This window comes from Petaurus breviceps, unplaced genomic scaffold, assembly GCF_028583685.1.
Source record: "Petaurus breviceps papuanus isolate PSGF00001 unplaced genomic scaffold, PetGlider_PUasm1.0 90731, whole genome shotgun sequence".
Taxonomy (NCBI): domain Eukaryota; kingdom Metazoa; phylum Chordata; class Mammalia; order Diprotodontia; family Petauridae; genus Petaurus; species Petaurus breviceps.
Genome location: NW_027187325.1, coordinates 3,777,952 through 3,787,910, shown reverse-complemented (window position 1 = coordinate 3,787,910; position 9,959 = coordinate 3,777,952). Strand labels below are relative to the sequence as shown.

General features: G+C 35.5%; 1 protein-coding gene across 2 annotated transcripts in view; it reads left to right on the top strand.

The window, feature by feature from the left end:
• CNTNAP5 (contactin associated protein family member 5) overlaps positions 1-9,959 on the top strand; it is a 934,370-nt gene that overhangs the window by 776,434 nt on the left and 147,977 nt on the right. The window lies entirely within an intron of this gene.

Genomic DNA, 9,959 nt, shown 5'->3' with positions numbered 1-9,959 from the left:
CTCTCTCTCTCTCTCTCTCTCTCTCTCTCTCTCTCTCTCTCTCCCCCTCTCTCCCTCTCTCCCTCTCTCTCCCTCTCTCTCTCTCTCTGCCCCTCTCGCTCTTTTTCTGTCTCTCCCTCTCCCTCTGCCCCTCTCCCTCCCTTCCTCCCTCACTCCTTTTCCTCTCCCTCCTCTCCTTTCTCCTCTGTTTCTTTCATTGACAGTAGGACACTACAACTGTCCCTAGAACCTATACTAAAATTGATTTTGTAAAGAGAAATTCTCTGAATAGTCATTGCCTAGTCTAGTTCAATATAATAATCCAGTCAACTTTTTTAGTTGGTTATTGAGGGTCTACAAATTCAATAGAAAGAAGTATAAGCTCCCTTAACAAGCTCGTAAAATACTTGAAGAGAGAATTACATTCTTGAAACAATTAGAAAACAATGGTTGTTGAACAACTAAGCTGAACTGTGTATACCTTGCTATCTGTGTAGCCTTGGGCAAGTCACTTTATATCTTCTTTTCATCCATAAAATGAGGTATTTTAATTATATAATCCTAGCTCTAAATGCAGTGCCCCCATGGTTCCCTGAACATATGGTTAAAATGTGACAGTGGAATTCAATGAAGAGAGAGCTCATTGTAGGCTACAATAGTCAGAAAAGTTTTCATTTTAAAGCATAAGATTTTTGTCTATGCTTTTAAAAATTTCTGATTCTTAGGTTTAATTGGAGGAAGGAAAATTTCCAAGTTTGGAAAAATATCATGAATATAAAAATGGAAGTGAGACTGAGTTTTACAAGAAAAGAGTGAAAATACAGTCTTGAATGGTGGTTTATATTCAGGGATATTACAGTATATGTAACTCATGCAATTGTTGGCCCTATATCATAGAGAGGCTTAAATGTCTGGGTAAGGAGTTAAAACTTAATCCAGAAAGTGGTGGATACCTCTTTATGGGGGATATTGATGTTATCAGGTGGATATTTTTGTTTGTTTGTCTCTCTTATTTTTTTTGTAGGGGAGAAGGCAAGGCAAGTGGGTTTAAGTGACTTGCCCAAGGACACACAGCTAGTAAATGTATCAAATATCTAAGGCCAAATTTGAGCTCAGGTCCTCCTGACACCAGGCTCAGTGCTCTATTCACAGTGCCATGTGGCTGCCCCTGTTAGCTGGATTTTAAAGACTTATATGGAAAGTTTGAATAGGACAGGTGAAAAAGGAAGAAACTACACACTAAGAAACCAATCAGGAGATTAGTAAAATGCTAGTAGGATACACTGATGATGTGAATAGGGTGATAGCAGTGGAAAGAGAAAGAGATTTATTTTTTAGGAAATATTATAGGTGCATAATCCATTAGCCTTCTTATGAAGGAAAAGTCACCAAATATCAAATGTGGTTGGATAGCATATCTCTTTAATAAACCAGGTCTCTATGATTCAACATCTTCCAGAAGTGTGTTTTAATCCTGGACATATGAACAGTTATCCAAGGGAAATGATCCATAATTTAGGATGAGTTAAAGAAATGGTGACATAAAAGAGAAAGCATTTAGGTAATAGGGGAAATTGAATCTGCTGTAGACCATACTATAATCTTATGCCAAAGAGGAACATCAAAAGTCATGAAAATTAATAAGAATAACTCTTATTGTTCACTAGCGATTCTTGGAAAAGCTATACATAATGACAAATAGGGTTCTACCTGTCTATTCATTGAATAAACACAAGCACCAAATGACAATGTACACACACATAAGTATATGAAAATATGTATCTATATGTTTATATTTGTCAATATGTATATATATGCATATATACAAGCACACACATATGTATATATACATATATTTAATAGAATTGGAATATACACTGCATGCCTAATATTTCTCACTAAAGATGGCTCTACCAATCTTATCAATAGGACATATGTCCATAATATTCCATAATTTAAGTGGTTTTTCTCATAGGTATCTTGAGTTTGTGTTGAACTGTCTACTCTTGGCAAAGTTAAATATGTACAGGAACTCTTGGAATGGTAGCATCTCCCAAACTACTGTTGCTAATTTCAACTCAGCCATCACAGACATCATCTAGGAAGCAACTCCTGTGGATAAGAGGCCAGTCATCTCTGCCAGCTGCTATACACCTGCCACAAATAGGTCAGGTAACCCAGCCTAGCTAAAGTAGCAAAAGATTCTGAGGGAGAAAAGGCAGTCTGTGGCAGTCAACTCAAATCAGCATCTTGACCGCCATCTTGCCTCGAATCCTAATGGAGATGTCTCAAAACCCTTAATCAAAGAGCCTTTGAAATAGAAATGCTGACAATCCAATGCCCTCATCCATCATCCTGAGAAGCAAATTTTGTGAAGACACAGCCTAACAACTGCTCCTATAATTGCTACAAGCACAGATAATGAAGACCAAGATAAGAAAATTCTTTTCACCAAAGTCATTGATATTATCTTATGATTCAAGATTAAGAAAATGGAAAGTATATGAGTCGAATAGACTAATATCTGATGTGTCACAGTACTCTTAAGATCATGGGGCCTTTCTATCTGACTTGCAATCAATCCTTCCATAGGTTTTGTCTCCTCCAATAGAATGTGAGCCTCTTGAGAACTGGGACTGTATTACTTTCTATTTGTATTCCCAAAACTTATCACAGAATGTTGCATATAGCAAGCACTTAATAAATGTTTTATTAATTCAAACAGTTGGCTCATCTTTTTGAAAAAATGGGATATTTTAATTTTACATCATTTAAATCATCTCCCCACTCACTGAGAGCTGTTTTTATAACAAAAACAAGAAAACAAAAAAGACAATTAAAAGATTTTTAAAAACCCAATCACCAAAAATTAATCAATACATAGGAAAAAAATCTGAGAATATATGCAATGTTCCACATCATAGCCCCTCTTCACTACAAAGTAATGCAGGAAGATGTCCTGCATCTTCCAGATGTTTTTAGGCTTTCATTTAAAGCCTAGAAAATTCCTTGGGTTTGTTCTCTTGTTTAAATTTTTCGTGGCAAGAAAATGGAAGAAAAGCTCAAGCTTTGCCTAAGAACTGGAAATTTACTAATGGCTGGAAATGTATCCCAGAGTAGAAGATTTGAAGGAATGGTTGAAAAGCAATTGTATTAATATAGGGAAAAAGACAGAGACAGAAGCCTGAGAAAGTTCAGTGAAAACTGAGGAGAAAACAGGCTCTTTCTAGGGGAATAGTATGATTGTCTTATAATATTTCCGAGTCAGGGTCCCTTCAAGATGAGACTCAAGCTCTGAGAAAATGTAAGGATGGCAAGGGAGGCCTGAACCTGGCTCAGCAACCTGATTCCTTTACCAAAGGGTCTATTTCATTAATACTAACATTTTATCTCCCTCGAGGCACATCTTGTCACTGAGGAGAGGGGGCAAAGGATAATTGCCTATGACTCTGAGATTTAAGAATGGTTTGGTCCAAGATCACACAGGGTTAACTATACAGTATCAAAGGCAGGACTTGAACCTAGGACTTTTTGACTTCAAGGCTACCTCTAGACATACCATATTGTCTTTCTAGCACCTAGTTACCAGAAAAAGAAATACCTAGGAAACAAATGAATAGCCTAATTACTCTTAAAGAGTGGTAAGTATCCATTAGGAGCCTCAGCACCTTGGGAAATTTATGTACTCCTCCTACATGAAGACACCACCTTCCCAGCCCCAGAAAGATGATTTATTTCATGCTGCTTTCATGTGGAAAGATTTGCAAGACTTGCCCCAGGGGAAAAATACTTTTAAGAGCTCAGCATGACCATAGTCCTATTATGAAAAATATCAAATCATAAACATGGGTAGTTAAGAAATCATCTTATCTATAAAGCTTCCATTTAACAAGAGCACTTTATTAAAAACAATCTCCTAAAGTAGATAAAATAAGGATTATTCCTTTTTAGCAGATGAGGAAACAAGCTTAGAGAAGATCTATGACAATTCTATCATCACAATGTCAGGAAATGGTGGAACCCTATTTAACATCAGTGGTCTGTAGTGCCTGTATACACCATCTTATGTGTTTCTCTATGGTCTAATCATTGGCAATATTTATTGACTTTCACAAAGCAGATAAAAAGCCCTTTAGATAAACCTAAAGAGAAAAAGGACATAGAATAAATTGTAAGCATATTTTATCATATACATTAAAAATTCATTTCACTTTTTTTTTAACAAAACAAATTAAGAATAATTTCCTGCTTTAGAGAATTATCCCTCCCTGTTTCTGTGTATGTGTGCGTTCGCATGTAAACACAAGCAATATGTATGTGTCTGTATATATATGTGTGTGTGTATATGTGTGTGTACATGTGCACACACAAACACACACATGTATATATTACAGCTGACTTCACAGTGCTTTACACAGAGTAGGCATTAAATAAATATTTATTGAATAAATGCATGGATGATTCCTCTTAAAATATTGCTCCCCTAGTGCATATAAAGTATTATTAGATTTACAGGAAAAATCAATTCATGTATGACTTTCTAGGAATACATTTATTAAGTAAAGGATACTTTATAGAAGGCATCCATAGCTTTTGCCCTTAAGGAACTTAAAAAGTAGATTCAGTTTTAGGAGTTTCCTGATTGGACTACTGTACATTTCTCCTGGCTACAATGCAAAAGCAAATATATAAAAGGACATATATAATGATAGAGGAGAGGGTTTCTATTAAAGACAATTTTTCAAAAAGACTATTCAATATGGAAAAATGAAGTTTGAGAAAACAAATGCCTTAATTCTTTCAAAATCACTGTTACAGGTAAGCTATACTTAATGTATTCATTGAATAATGGTATTCTAGAACTAAAGGAACCTCTTCAAAGCAGATGGAAATAATTTTAGATATAAAAGGAAATGCTTTCCCCTCCATTCGTATTTCTTACCTTATCTAAAATTTGGTCCAAATCTTAACATTTATGTATACCAAACCTTACCTCTTACAGATGAGAAAATGAGGAGAGTTGCAGTAACAGTTATTAGCAAACCAGGGGACTCAATTGCCTTTTCTTTTGTCCTGTTCACCTCTGTATCTCTTTCAGTTCTTACTTCCTTACTTCTTGCTTAAAGTTGCTATAATTTCACCTACACTATTTACCTCCTTTTCTTCTGAACTGTTATTACATTTACTTTCTTTACCAGATAATTTAACTCAATGATTCTTAAAATTTTCTTGCTGTTGATTTAATATATATTTTCCCTCTCTCCCAGGCCATAAATTTCTTGAAAGAAGGGAATTTGATTATTGATTTTTAAAGCTTTGATATAATGTGTACTTACTACACTATTAGGATCTCACTTGACCTTAAGAATATAGTTAACACTCAATACCATTGTCATTATCTTCATCAACAGTTATTTGTTGAACATCTAATTAATTAAAGTTAATCTCCTAGGTCATGAGGCCTAAAAAAAGACATGATCTCTATTTCAGGAGGGTTTTATTCTCCTTCATGCTCTTTGTTTTCTATTCAAACAAAATAACTATTCCCTTATTTTTCCTTGGCTCTTCTTCCCTTGTGCATTCAGGAAGATCATCATCTAAGCTTAAATTAACTTCCTACATCTCTACCTATCCAAATTTTTCTCTTTTTTAAGTTATAGCTTAGGTACCATCTCCTCACAGAAGCTATCTTTCTTCCTTTCAGTTCAAAGCATTTTCTTACGACTAAATTTTCCTAAAATACTTTGTCTGCATCTCTTTTCTTTTGCCTAATAACTGCCTACCTGGGATCATAATATAATCGGTTCATCTATTTAGAGTTGGAGGCAAATTAGCCAAACACTCCCATTTCATAGATGAGTAAATAAGGTCAAGAGATTGTAAATGATTTACTCATGAACATATAGCTAATAAATATCTGAGGAGGGACTTGAACCCATGATTTCCTAATTTTGAATTTCATATTCTGTGGATTTTCTTGGGAACTATTTCTCCAACAAAATTAGAGGGTTATCAAGGAGAATGAGTGTGCCATTCTACAAACCATCTTATTGTACTATTGATCAAGCCCAGGTTGTTATTTCTGGCCATTGTTTTGATCCAGGGAGGCATTTAAAATGGGGGATTCAACCTCTAATTTTCATATTACCCAACAAATAGGAGAAAATATATTTTTCACTGTTAAAAGACAGAATAAAAATCAATCACTGGAAAACTGTATCATTCAGTTCATGTTGTCACCAAGTTTAAAAAGTGTTTTGTCAGCATCTAGGTCACTGAAAAGATGTGCTTATTTTGGATGCCTTCCACCACTGCTTAGTCTGCCTCAGACCACAGAAAATGTATTTCTGTCAGAGAGACCGCCCCACTGACCTTCCTCCCCATTTATAAAGGCTTCTACCAAGTCACATGCAAGTTGATTTGCAATACATCTTGCCTTCTCCACCTCTGTGAGTGATCTAGCCACTAATGATATACATAAAAGGTTATCTGCATTCAAAATAGGGAGAGTTTTGCAACTATTAAATCAGCTGTCAGCCAGACAAGGGCATGTATTTATTTGGGGGTGAGGAGAGAAGATGTCATTGATACCAATCCTCTACCCCCTGCCCAAACACATCAGGAATGAAACAATAAACCTCGCAGTATGCTCTGCTTGGGCTTAGCATTGATTTGTTGTGGCTAAAAATTTCTCTCTCCAAATATTAAGATAGACAGGACAATACAGCTTAGGTTTGACACTGTGCCCTGTGGAAGCTCCACTTAGTGAAAAGCTGCTATGAGTCTCTTAAAGCACTGCCAAATATTGAATGAGGTTTAGTACTGCTGGACTCTCCCTACTTCTATTCCTTGGACATGGCTGGGGTCAGCTATACATTAATGTGATAAATAAGCAGAAAAGTATCAAGGAAAGAACAATGCACTTGGAGGCTAATCTTTGTTGTGTGAATATGGATCCGTCACATTACCTTTCAGCCTTTATTTCCTCATATGCAAAATGAGAATGATTATATTATATACTGTCAAATTCCCCAGGTGATGTGGTTTTGCAAGGAAATATTCTGTAAAATAGAATGTTTTTAGATATAATGATGAATAATTCTGACAATATACCAGGGGTCATCAGATGATTCTTGCTGGGGTGTCTCATTAAGGCACTGTATTCTATAATAGTGGTCACCCCTGTGGGCCCTTGATCCTAAGAGATATGTGCAAGTTCACAATCTCCTCCTTCTGATATTGTCATCATCATTTCAAGGAAGGTTTAGTTTAATTACGCCTAGGGTATCTACTACAGCTGTTAGGAGCCCTTGGGAAAATTCTCTCCCCCTAGGATATCTATCCACTTTTCCCCCAAATAATTTCCTGTCTACAACAGGCATCTATCAGCATTTGTGCTCTGTGCTCCGAAGAAGCAACAAATGTGAAAGAGCTTCACCTTCCCCTCTTTGATTTTGACTAACAAAGGGAAAGTTATGATCTTTATCATATACCTCATTACATTTTCTTACCTTCAAATTTACCCCTCTTGCAGAGTTCTCTATTACTGGGAAGTGCAACATCATTCTTTCAGTCACTCAGGTTCAAAAGTTTTGTGTCATCTTCACCTCTTGGCTTTCACCAAGCCCATATATAAAGTAAGCTGCCAAATCTTTTCTATTTCTGTCTCTTCACACATGCATGACCTTCTCTCTGTTCACACAGCCGCCTCTGGTCTTTTCTTTTGGACACATTCTTTGTCACACTGTGTCTCTTTTTTTGACTTCTACTGATCACCACTGCTACAATGATTATGTTGCTGTGACCTCCATTGAAGATATTCTCAGGAATAAAACACTTCCTTCTCTACCAGCTTCCTGGATGCCTTCACTTAGATTTTTTTTTTTTATTTTGACTCAACATAAGATTTTTTTTATTAAAATTCAACCCAAAGAAGGGTCATAGTTAAGTTACATAAACTATACAAATTATTTTCTCAAGGAGTATATGGGATATGGAATCTTGAAGTCATTGAATTTCTCATCAGGATATGATTTGTGGGACAAAAGACCAGAAAGCTTACCGCCAAAAATGGAACATTATGCATAAAAAGGGACCTTATGCAGGACCTCTAACAACAAACTTTGACAACTTCTCAGTCCAGTGTAAGGCCAGTCCAATCTATAAATTTCTCCCATATATGTCAACTTACTTTTCCTGTAATTTTCTTGTATTGAGGATCAATATGGAATAGTGGATTGAGACCTGGCCTTGAAGGCAGGAAGATCTGAGTTCAGATGCTACCTTCAGCACATACTAGATGTTAAAACTGAGGAAGTCACATCTTATCACTTCTCTAGGCAATGCCATAAGACAATAAGTATCAGAGAAGGCACTAATCTACCCTGGTAGAGGGAGTTTCATCACAAGGGAATTCTCGATGACAACAGTTCTTATTTTTTTAGGTCTAAAAATCCCTCTTTTACTTAAATTTTTTGCATTTGTTTATTTAAGATTTAAATTCTTGTCCTCCTTTCTACACTTAATGCACTTATTGAGAAGACAATCAATATGATAAACATGTGAAGCCATTAAAATGTTTCCATATTAACCATGTTTTTCCATTCCCCCTCCCCAAACAAGAAAAATAAAGTGAAAAATATATGTTTCAATTTACTCTCAGAGTTCTCCCATTTCATCTGTAAAGGTAGATTATGGATTTTTCATCACGAATCCTTTGGAATTGTTGTGGATCATTGTATTGATCAGAGTAGCTGTCTTTCACAGGTGATTATCATTACAATATTGCTGTTACTATGTACAATGTTCTCCTGGTTCTGCTTACTTCATTTTGTATCAGTTCATATAAGTCTTGCCAAGTTTTTTCTGAAACCATCCTGCTCATCATTTCTTCTTATATATCAAACTTGGTCAGCCATTTGCCAATGGATGAGCATCCTCTCAATTTCTGATTCCTTAAGAACACAAAAAATAGCTTATGCAATTTTTTTTGTTCATATATGTCCTTTTACTTAAAAAACAAATGAATCCTTTTTGCTCTTCAAAATTTGGGGGGAATATGCCCAAAGGGTACCTTTCTATATGAGTTGCATATATCAAAATTTACTATATTAGAAATTAAAATATCTTAGCATTATTATGAAAATAGCATAGTTCTTGAGATAAACCTGAAAGGATTTCAGGCACCCCTGCAGGTTTAAGGACCATAGTTTGACAGTCACTGCCCTTTGCCAGTGAAATCACCATGAAATTACCAATAAAATGAAATCTAATTTCTATTCCTAATTTTCTACGATGATCTAATCATCTTGTATTATTCACAGATTCTCTCATGTGTGTTAACTTAAGATTTTCCAGTCAAAATACCAAATGTAAAATTTAAGATCCTCAAGAGCCATAAGGAATCCTTCTAGTCATTTACTATTTCTCTGAGTGCCCAACCATAGGTTTTACCAAATAACTCCATAAAATTTGTTGATGTAATTTCACATTTAGTACTAGGTTGAGGAAGGGAAGTCTTCATGAGCTATGCAAGTCACACAACCTCCATGAAGGATTTGAAGAAAAAAAAAAGACTATTCAAATAGACTGAGAAGATGTTCTAGAAGAAATAGATGAACAAATGTCAGAAGTGGGAATGAAAATAGAATGTGGGAGGAGAAGGACTTGTATGACAAAACTGGGGACCATTATTTCTGAGTCAGAAGGTCTCTGTCTATGAATTGTAAGGAACAACACTGGTTATCTCTGTGCTCAAAGCAGAAAAATTTCTTAAAATGACTAAAATAATCTGGAAGAGTACAACCTTGGTGAAGCTTGTTTGTACACAGTTCCTCTCAGAGTTTATTTCATCAATATATATCTGACTCTTTATTGCTAATGATAAGCGTATACTTTTTATATAAACATCTGAGAAACGCAATTTGATTTCTCCACACTAATCTCTCTCTCTCTCTCTCTCTCTCTCTCTCTCTCTCTCT